General features: G+C 42.3%; 1 protein-coding gene across 7 annotated transcripts in view; it reads right to left on the bottom strand.

The window, feature by feature from the left end:
* GNB1 (G protein subunit beta 1) overlaps nt 1–19,371 on the bottom strand; it is a 28,742-nt gene extending 9,371 nt beyond the window's left edge. For 2 of the 7 annotated variants that reach the window (XM_080358700.1, XM_080358706.1), the window contains exons 1-3: nt 19,070–19,371; nt 6,528–6,590; nt 5,057–5,108 (exon numbers count right to left, since the gene is read on the bottom strand). The gene's annotated coding sequence lies outside the window, so the exon portion shown is untranslated. Of the gene's footprint in view, nt 1–5,056; nt 5,109–5,732; nt 5,866–6,527; nt 6,988–7,087; nt 7,194–16,823; nt 17,004–19,069 lie in introns of those variants that run through there. The other 5 variants (XM_080358702.1, XM_080358703.1, XM_080358704.1 and 2 more) reach the window with 5 other exon arrangements.
* Nucleotides 19,372–19,585: the final 214 nt, after the last annotated feature.

Raw genomic sequence — 19,585 nt, 5'->3', positions numbered from 1 at the left:
GTCATTCCCCAACTTATACTGGAACCTGAGGTTGTTCCTGCCCAGATTCAAGACTCTACACTTACCCTTGTTCTATTTCATTAAATTTCTCCCCACCCAGCTCTCCAGCTTGTCCAGGTCTCTGGTGGCAGCACAGCTTCCAGTGTCACCACTCCTCCCAGCTTGGTGTCATCAGCAAACTTGCTGATAGTGCGCTCTATTCCCTCATCTAAATCATTGATGAATATATTCCTTCCCTTCAGGCCTCTCTTTTGCATTTTTTTTTCTCATTAGTGTTTTTCTGATTCAGTTTGGTCTGAAGAGTGAACCAGCAGATAACACTAAGCAAATACCAGCCTCTCCAGCAGAGTACAAAGAACTTGGAGGTGGCATCATTCCTATCTCAGAGAACAAAATTACAATCCAAAACTGTTCAAGGTTACAGCAACTCAATGATGGGATTAAGATAAAGATTTAGGACACCAGAATTCCAGCTGCAGAATTACAGGTAGCTACATTCAAGATTTACACACAGCTTTATTTCAAAACATAATAGGATGAATAATCTAATGTCAGTCAAAGTAGATATGTTCTCCTGTAATACACAGCTCAAAATAGTGCTAATTTATTTCTGCCAGAATTCGTGCACCATGCAATAGAATTCTCTAGCATTTAAATAGAAAACTTATTTGTATGGAACAGGAAGAGGCCAAAGGAGTTGAACACTAATCCTGAGGAAAAAAGTCATATAAGTTCACCTCAAAGAAACTGAACACTGTACTTTTATTCTGGATTATTATTAGCTGTGTGACAATTAGTAGCTGACTGCACCCAAGTCTTGATGTCTTCCCCATCTGTAATATCGTATATCCGTACGATTAATTCATATCTTGAAGTCAGATACACTTTCAGAGTTACAAGTCAGCCCTTGTGCATTCCAAGCAACTACAAGCTCTGAGCTGCATTTCTGACCACATCCAAAGAAATTGTTTAAAGCAGATTTCCACATTCCCTTTGTAGTCTTTGTTGTTTCAACATCAACAGGAAGTTCCAATTCCTGCCAACATGACTGAACTCACTCAGGAAACAAAAATCCCAAGGAACCCAAGGGCATTAAAATGTAGGAGTTCTCTGAAGCAGACTCAAATTTATGGGACAACCAGACAACCAACTTGGCTGTTCCTCGATCTCTTTTACACCAAGTCTTAGGCAATTCTCTTGTCTATTTTTCATCTACACTGAAAGTCAGCAGAGCTCACCATTATCAAGCATTTACAAAAAAAGAAGTCTTTAAAAGAGCAAGAACAACAGGTAAGGTCAGGAAAACGTAAGGGAAAACAAGTATTTTATCTATACTCACTCTTGATACATGGGAATTTTTAATACAGATTTATTAATATTACCAACACAGAAGTAACAAGCAGAGACTGTTCAATATATGATCTATGCTCGTCTCAGACTCGCACAGTTGGATGCCATGAAATAAGAGCTTTGTTTTCTGAGTATGTTCTAAAGGCATTCAACCCCACTTAAAGAGAAAGCTTCTAGGAGGAACTCTAAGCTTGAGAAGGATGATGCTTCTATTTCTGGGGTTTTGAAAGAAGTTACTACATTTCTAAATCAAGCAAGCCTTCTGCAAAAAGGTACTACTCACGTTCCACACTCCTTTCTTTCCAACCTATCACCATAGCTATGAAGAAATAGGTAGCAGCCGAACTCATGCTTACCTCACACTCTTTTTAATATGGCCTGTGTTCTGGAAGACAGGCTGCTCGAGAATAACACATTCGCTTGGCTGAGCTCACTCAAGACCTTTCCAGAGGCTGAAGTGCTTAAGTGTCTCTGCCCTAAGCCTAATTCCCCCTAATCTTGTTGACAAGGATACCTGGTAGATAATGCTCCTCTTGCTGGGGACAACAATACCTGTCCTTGCAAGGTAGTTTACTTTTCTTCACACTCCAATTGACCCAAGCCTCTAATCTCTCCTTACAAGTTACCCATAGAAGAGTCGCTTTGTTCCTGTTTTCCACGTAGGAAAATCAAGTACTGGCTTCGCATAATTTATTACTTATATACAATAAAACTTCACAATTCAGCTATGTCAAAAGGATTTATCACAGCACATAGCTCAAAGTAACAACTTCTGGGTTTGTTTCTCTCTAACCTACTGAGCTCTATTCCTATGTAGAGAGGGAAGTTATATGTCCAGGCAGTCCCTTATATGTTGAACAACTGCACAGAATCTTTGAACTGAACAGAAAGCCTTATGAAATCAAGAAAACTTCCAACCTGCAAATGGAGATACAGTATAGGATCCCAGTATAATAATTCTAATGTAAAGGGAAAGCTCACTACTCAGAAAACAGTAACAGAACAATTCAAAGGCAAAAGAAGAACTCTGATCCACTCACTGCATTGTTACAACTGTAATGTCCTTTCTAGGGCTCAAGCTGTTCATCCAATTAAGTCCAGTTACTGAAAATAAGGTATCATTAATATCGTCACATTTTTATGTTGACTAGTGCTTGCTTAGATAAGAGAAATGCGAAGAATTGAACACAGCTCATCCAAACATACGTTCTTGGGTTAAATCCAATTCCTCTCTAAAACTACCTGGTAACAATGAGACAATGCTCACTATACACTTCATTATTTTGTTTTCTCACACTATTCCTATAAAAAAAGAAGAGAAAAGGCTGCAGTCCTCCATCCTCACCTATATAGCCTGTCCTGTGAACAACCTCTAAAGATTCACAGAAGAGAATGCAGATTTGAAACCACATCTATCATTAAGACAAATACTTAGAACTTCCATCCCTTGATGGCCAAACTTTGTTTCCTTCAAGGTATTTTTACTATGCATTACCACTCTCAAAAAGTAAAATAATCCCACCAAGCCACAGTTGATACAAAATCTGGTAATACAGAGTGTTTAAATTTCTAAGGTATTACCCAAGTAGAGTAATTTCATAAGAAGGTTAACTAAGTCACCTTTCTCCAAAATGAATAGGCTGCCTGATATTTGTTTCCTTGACATCTTTCCTGCTAATACACATCACTCCAGCATGTGGGAAACGGCCAGAAGTAAAATAAATCATTTACAGAAACAGAGTCAAAACTTTACAGCCTAAATAAGGAGTTTGTGTTATGCCTACCAGACAGTCTCATAGCAGGTCATCCGATTAAACGAAGCCATGCTAATCTATTAGATACCATAAATCCTATTAGCAACATGCACTGCAGCTTGTACGTTTTCACAATGACAAAGGAATTATACACAACCCATGGTTAGGTCCGATGTTTTGACACCATATTGGCTTTGAAAAGCTGAAGGGGTATTTATTATTCAATCAGAAGTATACATGATTCCTATATAAATTGTATTCAATAGGAAAAAAATCAGTAAGAAAGATCGGAATTGCTTGCAGAACAAATTTGAAGTGTTCTCCCTCCCTTTTACATGATCCAAAAGAGAAGACAAAAAAAATTCAGGGATGCCTTCTAATCGTTAAGTACACACATCTCCAGATACAGTGATCACCAGAAAAAAAGGTATAAATAATTTTAGAGGTTAGAAATCACTGAAGAGGAACAGCTTGGTGTCATCAGCAAACTTGCTGACAGTCACTCTATTCCCTTGTCCAAATCATTGATGAATATATTGAATAATCCCAGCCCCAGCACTGCCCCCTGAGGCACTGCACTGGATCCAGGCCTCAACTGGACTCTGCCCCATTGACCACGACTCTCTGGCTTCTTCCCTTCAGCCAGTTCGCAGTCACCTCACTCCCCGCTCATCCAGACCCACTCCCTCAGTTCAGCTGTGAGGATGCTGTGGGACTCTGTGTCAAATGCCTCACTCAAGTCAAGGGAGATCACATCCACCGCTCTGCCATCATCCATCCACCTTGTTATGTCCTCATAGAAGTCAATGAGGTTGGTCAAGCACGACTTCCCCTTGGTGAAGCCATGTTGACTGCCCCTAATGACCCTCTTATCCTTGATATGCCTTGAGATGGCACCAAGGATAAGTCGTTCCATCCTCCTGCCACAGGAGATCCTGAACTCCACCATCTCATGGTCACTGCAACCAAGGCAGCCCTCAACCTCTACCACTTCAACCAGACCCACCTGGTTAGTGAGGATGAGGTCCAGCAGCGCACCTCTCCTAGTCGGCTCCTCCACCCTTTGCATCAGAAAGTTCTCATCAAGGCACTGGAGGAACCTCCTGGACTGTGACTGGACAGTTGAGTTGTCCTTCCAGCGAACATCAGGGAGGTTAAACCCCCACCACAACCAGGGCCTGTGACCGTGAGGCTGCTCCCAGCTGTCTGTAGAGGCCTCATCAACTTCCTCAACTTCCTCAACTTCCTTGTCTACACTGGGAACACAGTGCTCACTTTCAGAGACAGGGCTGGCTTGCTGTTTGCTTTTGAGAGGCTGGTAAATATCTAGTAATTGAAAGTAACAAATTTAACTAAGGAAATACTTTCTACACAACATATGGCTAAGCAGGAATGTTCCTCACAGACTAAGGGGCTCCACAAGAGGCAGAAACATTTGAAGTTATAGTCTGGAAGGGAATGAAGGTTTCACAGTTCCAAGAATATTAGTGATGCTAATGATTACATAGAATATAAACTCTGAAACTTTGGAGTTCTGTTTAAATAATACTGACACGCTGAAAAGAACATTCTGACAAGAGCCACTTTGCTCAAAAGAAATTTGGCCTTCTTTTGTCAAGCATGGCAGATAAGTAATTTCTCATTCATGAGAGAATAACCGTTCTCATCATTTTATTTATTACAGTTCCCTGCCCCACTGAGATGAAACAGTGTCATCTATGGTCTCCCTCTGCTTTCCCAGTTCGGTTTCTGAAAGAAGGCAGGCACTGACATCCATTATTTAGCAGGTTTCCTGGCCATTTTAAAATCCTTCCTGTTGACATAAAATAGAAAGCAGGTACTGTAGTCTCGCACAGACTAACAGCTAAAAACCCGAAGACAGCCACTTTTTAAAAATAGTCTGAGTTTCTCAAGCACCAGAAAAAAAGAAATTACCTTATTTCTCTACTTACATTTTCTCTCGCTACAGTAGAAAGCCAACTTCTGCTGTCAAACATGTAAATTCTGGGCGGGGAAAAAAAAATACACAGTATTAGTACAATTATCAATAAATAACACCAATTTCTTAACAAATTAGCAGAAATTAGAATACCGTCAAAGCACAAACTATTTTTGTTAGCTAACTGAAAGAGCCAGCTTGTCTTCATGAAGGAAATGGGCATTGCTTTAATAACACTAACATAACCAAAAGACTTGTTCATGTCAAGAAGCTGTTGACATTCTTTTTCCAAGAAAACCCTTGCAATCCTCAGATCATTAATTCTCCTACCCTAGTGACACACAAGTCCATACTATTACAGAGTTTAGGATTGGAACAAAGCATTTTCTCCCTCATACAAGACTGTAATTTTCACTACACTACAAAGTGCCCCTTCCAAAATCTGCCTTTTCAGAGCACTGAAATGATTTCTACGACACTGTTCGTGAGGTACGCTTGCTTTCTAAGCACTGTTAAATACCAGGATATCTATGTTATCAAAAGAAGTTACATAAACCTCCTACTAATGAGCTCAAGTGAGAGCACAACACTTTTCGATTTCTAATCACTAAAGGTACTAAACAGTAAAAATTGACACATTAAGTAACGCACACACTTGCAATCTAGAAGACTGTAAGGATTTAACATACAAACTGGCTTTGTAGCAAGGTGAAAAAATTCCATGTGAGAAATTTCAGACCATCTTTTCCTCTGGCAGCACGCAGTAGTAATTATAGTTCACCCCAAGGTTCGAAACATGGAAAACCGCTTATACATTCGAAGCATCTGCGACCTGTCTCTGTCACACAGCAAGACAAGGGCCACGGGTGATGTCAAGGGACACCTGGGGCTACAGCTTCAAAGCTGCTGCGCCAGGACACTGGAAGGTTATTCGAAGCACAAAGCAAGAATGTACTGAAGAAAAATAATCTTAAATCAGAAAGCGAGCCTACAACTTCATATAGTTTAAACTGAAATGCTTATATGTAATGCATCTTTCTGATTTTACAGTTCACTGTTAGCTGGAAAATTTACAAACCACTTCGTTGTCTGGTATGGAGTTTAAGCTACTTAGGATATGGGTCATCCTCATCCAAGCTCATTTAGAGATGAACAGTTTAATATTGTGATTACAAAACCATCACAGTGTAAGCAGTTTTATTTTTTACTGCCAGAACAACACACTTTTAGACATAAAACAGTAACTCACACAGGCCAAACTCCATCCCCCCAAGACAAACACATGACATGACCATTTTAAGCTCCGAGGAAAAGATCAACCCTCTTCAACTTTCAGAATTCTTGATAGAAAAATTTGCCCACACTGCAGAGGTAACGAAATCTAACAGAATTCTGAAGGAATTACCTGAAATGTAAACAAGTAAAATTATGCTGGAACACTAACGGCACACAGAATACACAATAGCAAAGGCCAAAACACACACCATTATTGTCCTGTGCTGCACCCTCATTAATGCAGGAGAGGTGTTGCAGATTTCATATGCCTTCTGCAAAAAAAAAGAAAAACAAAAATAAACCAAAAAAGCTATTTTAACCAGCCTGCAAGAAGAATAAGGAAGCATAACAGCAAACTTTTTGAACCAAGTTTAGTTTATTTTTCAGACCAGGTTAAGTTTTCAGTTACGTATGCTGAAGGCATTCTGGGATGCTCGCAGAATGCAATCCTGGCGACTGAGATATTTTCAGTTCTACAGTAAAGATGGAGCTCATTTAAGAACAAAAGCAGACGAGCTGCTTAAGGAAAAGGATCCGCATTGCCACAAGCTTCCACTTTTAGCCAAAATGTAGCCTGGTAAAAGCGACATGAAAATTACAGGCCAACTCATTCACTGCACCACAGTACTGGTTCAGCAACCAAAAAAGTTCTTGTAACAAGCTCATGTGCTCCACCTTAACCAGCCCTTGTAACCCTGGCTTAGCCGAGAACCTGAGGTTCTCAACATCAAGAACTGGGGTTTCTAAAACAGAAGAGAACAAAAAGTACCGCAAAACTCTTCAGGCATGGTTTACGTGGTTAAACCATGACACCAAAGCACCTGGAGGTCAGCCAGCCCTGCACACGGTTGGGTTGCCCAGAGTCCCCACGTTCCCACAACTTTTTGCTCCAAGTCAAGCGGCACGGCAGTTCGGACTAAAAAACAATACAGTCGCTCCAGAAGACAAAAGCATCATCATTCCTGGGCAAAGAGCACAAGTCTTCCCACAAAGAAGGCTCTTCTGCAGAAGAGACTACAGCTTTTTTCACAAGGTGGGGGAAAGCAGAGAAGAGAGAAAAAACGAAAAGGGACTTGGAAGAACACTGAAAGCATTCAAAAGTCTTTAACATCATCGCAAATCTGAACAACCCTCCAAAATCAAGCAACTTCTTAAGAAGATTAAATATATTCATTGTAGCCCTCTCCAAAGCCATAAGCTGCATAAACATGTTTTTCTTCTCTAACTATGGATTCAATGAGGAACTTAAACCCCAACCATTCTGGATGTTAATTCCACCTGCACACCTTCTTAAGACTGCTTTACACGTAGCTTAACTAGATGCCAAAGGCCAAAATTTGAACTGCAGCAAAAGCATTCCAGCCTCTTAAAACACAACATCAGGTCCCCTGTGCCTGGCCTTGCATCAGGACGTGGCACGTCAAAGGAGACATCAGTCACTGAGGGTTCGGCTCGGCCCCTGCGACAAGGTTTGCCCAGGATCCACAAGCAGCTGCTCCTGCTGTAGGGACAAGGACACAGCACAGACACCTCCAGCACAGCTACAGGAGGGATTACACCCCAAACCAGCCCCAAGAGAGGCACATCACTTCACGTTTCGGGGGTCCCAGCCGACTGCAAGCTCAACACGAGCCAACAATGCTCCCTCATGGCAAAGATGGCCAACGGCATCCAGCGCTGCATTGGGAAGAGCACTGCCAGGAGGTCAAGGTCACCCTTCCCCTCCAGTCTGGAGCACCGTGTCCAGTTCTGGGCTTCCCGGTGCAAGAAAGACATGGAGCTACTGGAGAGAGTCCAGCGAAAGGCCTTGCAGGTGATTAACAGACTGGAGCATCTCATACGAGGAGAGGCCGAGAAACACGTTCAGCCTGAAGAAGGTTCCAAAGGGGGTTTTAGCACTGTGTGCAGTCTTCTGTACCGGCATGCATTTTAATCGGCTTTATCAACACATCTCAGTCAATACTAGTAAAAACTGGTTTCCGTGACCATTACACCACTTGAATTTTAAAAATTTCTTGCATAACACATCCTCCTGCAAGAGTGGCACAGAAGGTCGTTTTATCCAAGGCACTCAACCAGAGATTATTTCACTGGAGAGAGAAAAAACAACACACCACAAACCAACAAACAAAACCCCAACACCACAAACACAACAACCACACCTGAAAACTGACTAGCAAGCATCAATATTACTATTAAAGTAAAGCAATAGTTTCCAATTAAGCTACTCTGCTGCTCTGGTCTATGTTCCATGTGAATGGGACATGTCCCAGATGCACCAAGGCCAGCTGCTGCAGGCAGGCGGTCACTAATGCAACATGCACACGCTTCTCTTCAGGTACCCAACACTTATCACCGCTATAATGTACCAAATACACAGTAGAGATAACATCTGTCAAACTGCGAATTACAAGTTAGTTTATTAAAATTATTTCTTACAGTCTACATAGCTGATTATTATCACAGAAAAGTACCTTGACGCCCAATAGATTACATGACCTTTCCAAATCACTGCCAACAACATGAAATTCCAATTATGCCACCAGGAAACAGTAATTAGAAGCCTGAAATTTAAAGCTATGCTTCAAGACTGTTCTGTGTACAAAAAACAACATATCCTCAGTATGATGGCTGGATCCTGACTATCAACAGAAACAGTTCTATCAGACAGCTGGAAACTTGAAGGACATTTTGATATCTGCATGTGTATGTGCTCCTCCAAGAGTTAATTCTAGCTTAGCCTGTTTTGGCAAGTACAGATCATCTCCTACAAGAGCAGCTTTGAAGGACGGCCTACAGATGTATAAAATAATAATTACAAATTCATAAATGTAAATACGCTCCAGTGAATGGATATAGTCCCTTCTCATTTACTTGATGTCTTCTTTCTGGGAATCATCTACTACGTCTATAATTTCCAAGCACATGAGCTTTGGAAAGCAAGCAATACCTTACTAACAGGTTTGCAAAACAGATTACCCTGGTAGGGACAACGCTGGATTGTACAACTCCTTCAAAGACTTACTGAAAACACTTGTGTAGTCAAAGGCGAGCATGGCTGGACCATTTCTGTGGGAGGTATTGGCTGCTGCTTGTGTTGAAGAATTGCCAAGTTTGCAGCTGAAGCAGTTACTGTGCTCAGCAGACATTTTTCCCCACATTAGTGTGAAGTACACACAAAACAAGTGAATATCAGATCGATAACTTAATGCTCATTGTGCAACAGTTACACTAGCTGGTTAAAGAGCTAACAGATTTCCATTTTCAATACAGCGTGCGAGTACAAAATAATAATTACACTAGCTAAAAAACACCTGTAATTAAACCAACTGATTTCACAAATACTTTATTATCACATATAGTTCAATTTACAAAAGAGTTAACTCCTATGTGCACATTCCTCAATTTGCCAGAGGTTATTACCACATAAAGCAACACAACATCTACTCAAAGTCACCAAACTTATCAGCACTCACTTGCATGCCTATATTTTTTAAGACCTAAGGACTCCTCACTCCCTATGTTTAACAAGTGTTTGAAAATAAACCTTTTGGATAGCCTACCACTTTCTCAAAACAGAACGCTCATCGGCCAACAACAATGCCCAAGATCATGGCAGGGACACACGCTCGCAATGACCAGCTCTGGAGTGAAGTGGCCCATCACCTTCTGCCACCACCAGTGAGCAAACTCCAGCTGTCTCCACGGGAAACGACATCCCCGTGTTGCCAAAATACTCACATTTCCTGATGCTAATCCCATGACCTACATTGAAAAGAAGATACTGATGCAATATTTAAGCATAAAAATCTGGACTGTAACAGGTCACTTCGTTAATCCTTTCTAAATGCATCTGCAAGCTACGTGCATCATTAAAAAAGAAATCTTAGTTCTAGGTACAGCAGAGAATTTATGTTAAAAAAAAAAGTACTGATTGTTGCAAGTTTAACAGATGCCTAAGACATCTGTTATGGATATGGATAAACTGCATCCATTTTATCAAACTGGACAGTGATGGTTTTGGCTATTGTCCTTCCTGATCGTACAATTAAAAAAACACCCAAACCACAGTAAACCAGGAAAACTTAAAACCTGATTGTGCATAAATTTCTAGTTACATTTATCAGAAAAATAAGTTACTGAAAACTGTCACTTAATAAAGTATCCCCTGATCCAAAACCAAGCAATTTTGTTGTCACATACTACTAGATGTCACCCTTCAGCCTGAAAAACAAAACCCAGGCAGCATTGAAGGAGAATATATTACTATTAATTAACCAACACAGAAATGACTAAGCATTTATCACTCGATGCTTCTATCTGCAGAGCCTCTCAGTAACTGAGCAGTTGTTTCTTAATTCAACTGTCACCTTTCAGTGCTTCAACTCCTTTAGCATTAACCGCCAGTTTTTAGTGCCATTTCCACTTCATCTCCATCATCTTCGCCAAGTCTTGGGAAACGGGAGAGGTGCCTGAGGACTGGAGGAAAGCAAATGTCACTCCAGTCTTCAGAAAGGGCAAGTCTTCTCAGGGAGGGTGACAGAACACTGGCCCAGGCTGCCCATGGGCGTTGTGGAGTCTCTTTCTCTGCAGACATTCCAACCCGCCTGGACACCTTCCTGTGTAACCTCATCTGGGTGTTCCTGCTCCATGGGGGGATTGCACTGGATGAGCTTTCCAGGTCCCTTCAACCCCTGACATTCTGGGATTCTGTGATGACTTCTCTAATCTTTTTACCCCAAATAGACTGCGCAATACTTTGTTGCCTTGCCCTGCAACCAACACAACCCAACTTTAATCAACGTGCAAGCAGTTCCATTAGCTTTGATAGCAATAATTTATAGCCCCTAGTAGCTCATTGATTGCTCTACTTTGATATGTACTGTTGATACAAAATGAGTTGAGGTACAGAAGAACAGGAACAAGAAAAGCAAGGTTGACAGACTGAAAATTAGAGTAACACAGGAGACCTTGAAGCCAGAAGTGGTGTTTGGCAACAGACAATGCAACAATGCTTAATGCTGATATGAAAGGTAAACCTCAAGTACAAGCCAGGGACACAGTATTGCAAGAGAAAGCACAAAGGTACAACAGGAAATACTTGCTTTCACTCTTCCATGTTCTTCTTTCCATAGTACTGCATTAACCCTCTTAAAACTTCTGGCATTAGTCTGTAAGTAGCAGTTGTATTCCTGTAGATAGCATGCATCTGGTTAGGTGATCAAAATAAAGAGGAAAAGATGAAAAACAGAAGACAAGTCAAGTACTACCAGGGTTAGGAGCTAGGGTGGGAACTAAGAAAAACTGAAATCAGAAGATAATCCAATCTATGTTAGGAAAAAAACCACAAACACAACATGCAAAGTGAAGTCAAAAAAGCAAAGTCTGTTTAACAAAGCCAGAAGCCAGTAAGGTTAGTTGAAATCTGTAAATCTTACGGTCCTGCACCCATTCTCTTCTACTCTTTCCACAAGCACTGCTTCATGTCTGTTTGGAGCCTCTGGGCACTATTGTTGTGCAAAACTGCAGGTTTTTGGGGGGCAGGTGTCTTTAAGTTTGTTTCTAAAACAGAAATCACACTGACTTCAGTAGAGAACATACCAGCTTGGTATATTAACTTCTACAGAAAGTTTTCAGGCACTAACCAGATAATACTTGTACTGAAATTCAGGACTTAGTAACCCGAAGCACAATTAAATTGCCATAAGCACCAAGCGAACCGTTCTTGATCTTTGTACAGACAACACCTTTGTTAAACAGACAGCTGTGTATCTTCAGTACTTCACAAAGAATGTGCAACAGGAATATCAAGCATATGTTCCGACAAAGGGAGCTCTTTAATTAGTACGGTATAATCTTATTTTGAGTACCAAAGGTTTCAGACTATCACATCTACTTTGTTTCTCTAGACAAACAAAAAAATCACCGCACCACCCTTCAAACACATTTGTTAGGCTACGTGAAGAAAACAGTTTTGGGAACCCAACAGGAAAAATCCACGAGGACCATAAACAAATTTCTTCTCAGCATCCTGAAGCATGCGCAGGCCTGCTTTCGTGAGCACTATTCATTTACTGCAAACAAAATACACACCAAGTCTTATGCAGTTATAACTGAAATTTCACTACTGAAGGTAACCAAGCATTACTTTTTGAGATCTCTGCAACAACAAAGGCACATTCATATCATCATCTTTACGCTTTTAACCTTGGAGCTTCGAGCCACCTCTTATCCCTCAATTATTTCAGCAAATCCCTCAAATACCCACAAAAGCCAAACAGACGGACTGAACACAAGATGTTCTGGTTTTAAAAGAGAGTATACCAGCCAGTTCAATTTGTGTAATTCCAGAAGAAAGCCACATTCCCCACCAACTACAAAAGGGTGGCACCGCCCCAGGCAGTGCTTGCAAGGCCCAAAAACATGTGTCAGCTCAATAGCAAAAGATGCCTAGTAAAATATACCCTGTGTTACCACAGATGTCGCGAGTCCTTACAGTAAAGCACACACCATTAATACAAGGCACGCGTATTTCAGTTTCCATGGAAGTTAAACTGCAATTTCAAAGTGTACAATTAAAAATTCTACTGTCAGAGCAGTGCTGGAAATTTGTTTCAACATTTCACAAAGAGAAAACAAAACCCACTCAGCTTGTCAAATAACTTCCTGGTTTTGCAAGTAATTTAAGATAGCCTCCATTGATAGATTTCAATAAATCCTAAAATGTCAGGATGAACACAAAGCATATGTTACAGAACAGATTTAAGATGGTTCCCTAAATCTAGCCCAAGATAGGCAAGAAGGCCAGAAAAGCAGTAAAAAAATAAAGATGTACAGAATTAACAGCTCACCTGCGATACTTAAGCAGAAACTCTTTGTCACAAAAAAGGAAAATAACTGGCATCAGCTCTTTAATTAAGCCTACAGTAACAGAAGAACAAGGCACAGGAGTAGGACACTGCTTTCCTGGCAGTGATGTCAACTTTGTGGGTGTTTGCATTTCTGAAAAAAGCCTTGCCACATTTCTTATTTAGTCTCCCATGCCCAATACAGTTTGATTTTGTAATAAGGATGAGAAAAATCATCACTTACATCTGAGCTGGTAAAATATACTTGGAGAGATTACAGCTAAACTGAGGGAGTGCGGTCTGGATGACCAGGTAGTGAGGTGGACTGCGAACTGGCTGAAGGGAAAAAGTCAGAGAGTCAATGGGGCGGAGTCCACTTGAGGCCTGGATCCAGTGCAGTGCCTCAGGGGGCAGTGCTGGGGCCGGTATTATTCAATATATTCATCAATGATTTGGACAAGGGAATAGAGTGACTGTCAGCAAGTTTGCTGATGACACCAAGTTGGGAGGAGTGGTGACACTGGAAGCTGTGCTGCCATCAAAGACCTGGACAGGCTGGAGAGTTGGGCAGGGAAAAATGTAATGATATATAACAAGGGCAAGTGTAGAGTCTTGAATCTGGGCAGGAACAACCCCAGGTTCCAGTGTAAGTTGGGGAATGACCTATTAGAGAGCAGCGTAGGGGAAAGGGACCTGGGGGTCCTGGGGACAGCAGGGTGACCATGAGCCAGCACTGGGCCCTTGTGGCCAGGAAGCCAATGGTACCTGGGGTGGGTTAGAAGGGGGTGGTCAGTAGGTCAGAGAGATTCTCATTCCCCTCAGGCCAGTGCTGAAAAACCTGGACAGAATTTAAAGTTATGATTTCCAAGTCTCCCTACAAAACCAACTTCCGTGATGTCCCAAAATATACATGTATTTTTTTTTACTTACAAATTTACTTACAAATTATCATGTAGGCATCTAATTAGAGCATCCCCAGTAAAGTGCACTCCAATAAATACAATGGAGACCTGCTTTTAATGTGAATTAATATGGTCTTACAAGATATTAATTGTAAAGAACACATTTTGGAAGGTCGACTGTTAAAAAACAGGCCAAGAACGTCTGATCTTTATGTTCCCAAAAATACTTTAAAATGTGTATTTTTACTCAAAGGCTTGTCATGTCCTTTCTCTCTACTTAGAAGTCTTCTAGTGCTTTAATAAAAATGCAGTATTCTGCTTCAAAACCTATTTTGAAGCGTCCATATTTTTGTACTAGGAAGCTTCCACGGTAATTTACATTGATTATTTTGGCATCTCAAGTAAAGGTCCTGTTCATAGCCAGCTCAAAGCTCTTAAAAACCTCTTAATGTTCTGCTGAACTACCAGTTGGCTCAAGTATCTATGGATTCTGCATGCATTTCTGTTTGGTGAAAAACAAATCCATGCACAGAAAATCCCGAGCATACTAGACACCCTGTGAAGAAATAATAAATTGAGATACTATGTTAAATAGAAACATAGGGGCTTGGGGGTATTTTTGGTTTTTGTCATGACCTTGGCTAATACCAGTTCCAACATTATCAGTGGGGATAAAAAACAAAACAAAACACAACATTTTGAATAGAATAGGTATTCTTTTCATTTTGAGTCTGCGCTTTGAGCAAGAGACTTCCTTAAAAAAAATTCCACTTTATTTCCAATCACATGCTTAAGAAAAATTTCATTAACATGAGCTAGTTGCTTTCAAGGTTACAGATGTTTTCCTAACATAACCAGTAAAATACTGTAAAAAATATATATCTATATACTGGCAGGAGCATGTGCATTAGAGACTCCAAAGACGACTCACCTAAGCATAAACGAACCGCTTGAACGCATCATTTCTCATTTCAACTTGCTAGTAACAAACTAGCACTAAATGCAATTCTTGCAACAATACGGTATGCCATATGGCTAAAACGGGATATTAAAATTGAGAATATCAATTACCAATCCACTAATGCTGAGAGCCAAAATCCACGGACAGTAAGAATTTAATCCAATTCACTGACTGAAACATGAGCTGAGCCTCACTTGCAGAAGACAAATCCATTGCTGGTTTCACAGCAAGCAAGCAACTCCAGTTTTTTAACACAGTAACTACAACACTAGCTAACTGTAACACTTCTTTACATTCCTAACTACACAAATAGGCACCACCAGAATCTGCAAAAGCAACACAAGTTAATTAGCATCGTGTTTCACACTGATTGAGCAATCGTAACTAGGTAACTACTTCACCAGTAACAGTTATGGTTGTTCTTCCCCATGACCCAAGTGAAGGCTCCAGAGCCCCAAGAAGCCATTGCCCACTGCAGCCACCAGCAGCTTGCTGCCCCTCAGGAAAAGGGTTCCTACAAACACAAGAGATATGTATTTCTACCATAATTAAAGGATCCTGAAAGTAATTGTATTAATTGAAGGATTTTTCTTAACCTATTAGTTTAATTGTCCTAGTTTTCAAATTTTTAATAGCTGTAGAGTGTTTATTCTTGGATGATATTAATAATAATGCTACACAAAATTCTACACACTTCCTCATTATACCAAACTTCACTGGAGGAATTATCATTAGGTCTAAATACAATATTTTCAGATTTCGACAAGGTATAGAGGCGATTTAAATATTGCTCTGCTAGGATTTACTGTGGAATTCTAACCTTGCACGTTGTTGAAGACTTCATGGTAGGACGCTTGCTACACAGTGATCTAGAAGCTGCAAGGACTGAACAAGGATAAATGCAACTTATCTTATCCAATACATGATCCCACGTCACCCTTTCTGATGCTGTCCTGAAAGGCCAAAGAATCAGCACCAAATCAACTGCACAACTAGTTTCAAGTTCAACAGCACATTGTAAGTACCATCAAATGGAACAGTTTATTGGACAAATATTCTTGACTAAAAAATTATTATTGACATAATGGAGCAGTAAAATTCATTCAGCTAATTTCAGCACCTTTTTTTTTTTGCATTTTTTAAAACAAACAAAAAATAACCATAAGCCTTAACTGCAAATTCTCTCTTCTGCTTCCCAGTTTCCTCTCAGTATGACCTACAGCTGGGATATTACAGTAAACTAACAAACAAATGATTATACATTAAGTCATAGATAAAAGGTACTAAAAAAGCTGGTATTACCAACAGTTTGGAGGTCATTTGAATACAGAAGACATAACAAGCATTTCTTATTTTTCTTGCTGGGTAGCGTATTATTTTAAGCCCAAGTCCATCATATCAAATGTTAACTAAGGTGTTTGGGTTTTTAATTTAGACTACCAAAGTTAAGAAGCTTGGCACTACAATAAATTACCACAAATGTTACAATCTGAATGTCCATTTCTCTTAAAAGATACTAAAATGCCATTTTAAATCCAAGATTTCACAGACACAGAACTATTTGCATATCCCCAAAACCTTTCTTGTTTTTCCCCATAAGAACAATTACCTAGAGTAGGACAATAATTCCAGGTCAAAAGCAGTTTTAAGAGCCTCCACAAATGGTCAGCATTCTGAAGCAGATGGCAGACTCTTCTGTATCACAGAAATATAACTGTCTGCACGGGGTTTAATGACTACCTGGCTAATGGAGAACCAGCAACAGCACACAGCCTAAGCAGAGCCTTTGTATACCTGTGCTCCGGGTTTAAAATACTGGTTTTCAGCCACAGACTTAATGAAAACCAAGAGCATTTTGATGGTATTAAGCAGGCACTGCAAGGTAAAAAAGAAAATCGTGTCAACCCTTTATCCAGTAAGAGCCTATGTGAACATTTCAATAAAACTATTTACTCCTCCCACCTAGTTCCTATCTGGAGAAGCTCACAAAAATTAAGGGAAAAAAAAATGCACAGATTTCTCATAACAATCTTCCAAATGCTCTTCCTACCCTCCCCTCACAAAAAAGAAGAAAGCAAATAGAATGAGAAAGTAAACGTGAACTACAATTACGAAATAAGCTGTAGTTTGGGCAAGCCGTGGTGAGGAGGAGTTGAAGAACGAGAGCTGCCTTGCTGCAAACGCCATCTTGTTGCAGCTCCTGGGCCCAGGCACAGAGAGATCCATTCATTCCCAGCAGAAAGAAAATCAAACACACACCCTGGCTAATCTGCAGCCACCAAAACAACCACACTATTATCGCCCCTTCTCTTTCTCCTCTCCTAAAGCACACAACGGGAAAAAATAAACTCCGATCTTTTACATTTAGAACAAATTTGGGTCTTAATATAATATCTTCGTTTTTGCACATGTACTTCACATACACGCCGACAGCATTTTGTCTCGATTCACATCCTTGTGTGTGGCAGATCAGCTTAAAATATGGGATAAATCTCTCATGATTAGGTACAGATATTTTACAGCAGCAAAATGTTTAATTTTTCAGATTTAAATCCCCCGTCCAAGTTGAGCCAACTATTCTCAAAAGCTGTTTCAATAATCACTTAAGCCTTACATTTACAGTCCTTTCCTCCTATTTTCTGCTGTGGAGACAATGCATAATAACGTGGCAGTCGGCATCCTAGAAAGGATGCCTGATTTCAAATGACGAGTCCCAATCATGACTTTGTTGGAGAATAATGAAACATCACATTCGTTAAAATTTCAGTTCATCTTCAGGAATGATAAATTGACATCTTACAACAACCTCTATATCATTCTGATTTTGTTCTGGACAAGATTTTTTCTTTTAATGGAACGCCTTGTCTCTTTTATATCGATATTTTACACCTCTTCATTTTCTATAAAGCTGTAGAATTTAAAATCCTCCACCTTAAATATCCCTTGTATGGATTTAAAGAAAAAATGCTGGGAATTGAAAGAATATTTGTAACACCATTTCCAAGGAGAAAACTCCATTTTTCTCTTGTAGCAAACACCCTCCATGATCTTCGTTATTGCTGCTACGGGCACACAAAAATATGCAGCACCGTAATACAAGGAAGAACAACAAAGATGTGGTCTAAAGCCATCCTCAGTTCAGATTTTGAAGAGAACAAAACCTTCCCCACCCCTCCCTCCCCAGAAGCCCCGGTGTGAGTCCAGCCTGCCAGCCCTTCCCGATGGGGGCTGCTGGAGCGGTCTTACCCTGTTTGTCTCACCCCCGTCTCCTCTCAATCAGTTTTCCACCATTACAGCAGCCACACCATCGCTTTTCCTTCAACCTCTATCCAAATATTCCCTTCTTGCCGGCCGGATCGCTCGGGAAACTCGCCTTTTTTAATCTTAACGCGTACAAGAAAACACCTCAAACCCTCTAACAGAGACCACTACAGCGTAATTATAATTAAAAATGGAACCCTGCAAGATCCAAGGTCTCCTCCCTTTTCGCCTTAAAGCCTTCAAGAGAGAATCAGTCCCACCCCCACCTTTTTCTCCTCCTCCTTCAGCTACAAACACGCTTCTTTTTTAGGGGAAGCTGGAGCCCCGAGGAGGTGGGGGAGCGCGGGGGAGGGGGGCTATTTCCAACCCCGCCATGCACAGAGGTGGACAAACCATGAGCCGCCCTTCTCTCCGAAGAACGGGTGGGCGAGGAGGAGGCACCGCCGCGGCGGGGGATGGCGGGGGCGGAGTGGGGGGAGCAAACCCGGTGCCCGGGCGACGCGAGAACCGAGGGAGCGGCGGAAGGGGAGGACGGAGGGAAAGGAGAAGTGCGGCAGCGGGGAGGAAGAGCGGGGGAGGGGAGCGAGGGGCGGCCGCGCAGGGGAAGAAGGAGCCGGGGCCGAGGGGGAGCCGGGGCCGCCGCCGGCGGGAAGATGGCCTCAGGGTGGGGCCGGGCGCTCGGCGAGCCGGGCGGCGGGAAGGCGCGAAGGACGGTGACGAGGCTTTTGTGCAGGTCCCTCCGCCCCCACCCGCCGCCTTCGCTCCCCTCAGACGGTTACCTGCCCTTCCGGCCGCTGCTCATTAACCGGGCCGGTACGTCCGCCGCCCACGGCTCCTGCCCGCGTCCCGCCGGCCTGGGGAGGGGTAGAGGGGGGCGGAGGAGAAGGAGGAGGGGACGGAGGAGGAAGGGGAGCCGCCCACGCTCTGCCCGGCTGGTCCCGGGGAAGCGGCAGCGCCGGCCGGGGAGCCTAGTCGGGAGGAGGGAGCCGCGGGGGAGGGGGGTGTCGCTGGGTCTCGACTCCTCCTCGCACGCCGGGTGCCCGCTCAGCTCCCCGCAGCCATCGGGAAGCGAGAGCCTGGGCGCGGCTTAACCTCCGCCCCGCCCGTGACTGCCCGGCCGGGAAACCCCGGCTCGGCTCCCCGCCCCGCCTCCCGGCACCGCCCCGCCGGGCGGTGCCGCCGACGGCAAGCGCAGGCCCCGCCGCGCTGGAGGCCGCGCTACCTCGACGGGGACCCGCCAGCGCGGCCGGGAGGGCAGCGGCCACGGTGCGCGCTCCCGCCCGCCCCCGTGCGCG

Source organism: Nesoenas mayeri, assembly GCF_963082525.1.
Source record: "Nesoenas mayeri genome assembly, chromosome: 24".
NCBI lineage: Eukaryota > Metazoa > Chordata > Aves > Columbiformes > Columbidae > Nesoenas > Nesoenas mayeri.
Note: the sequence above shows the minus strand (reverse complement) of the source record. Positions and strands in the feature narration are given on the sequence as shown.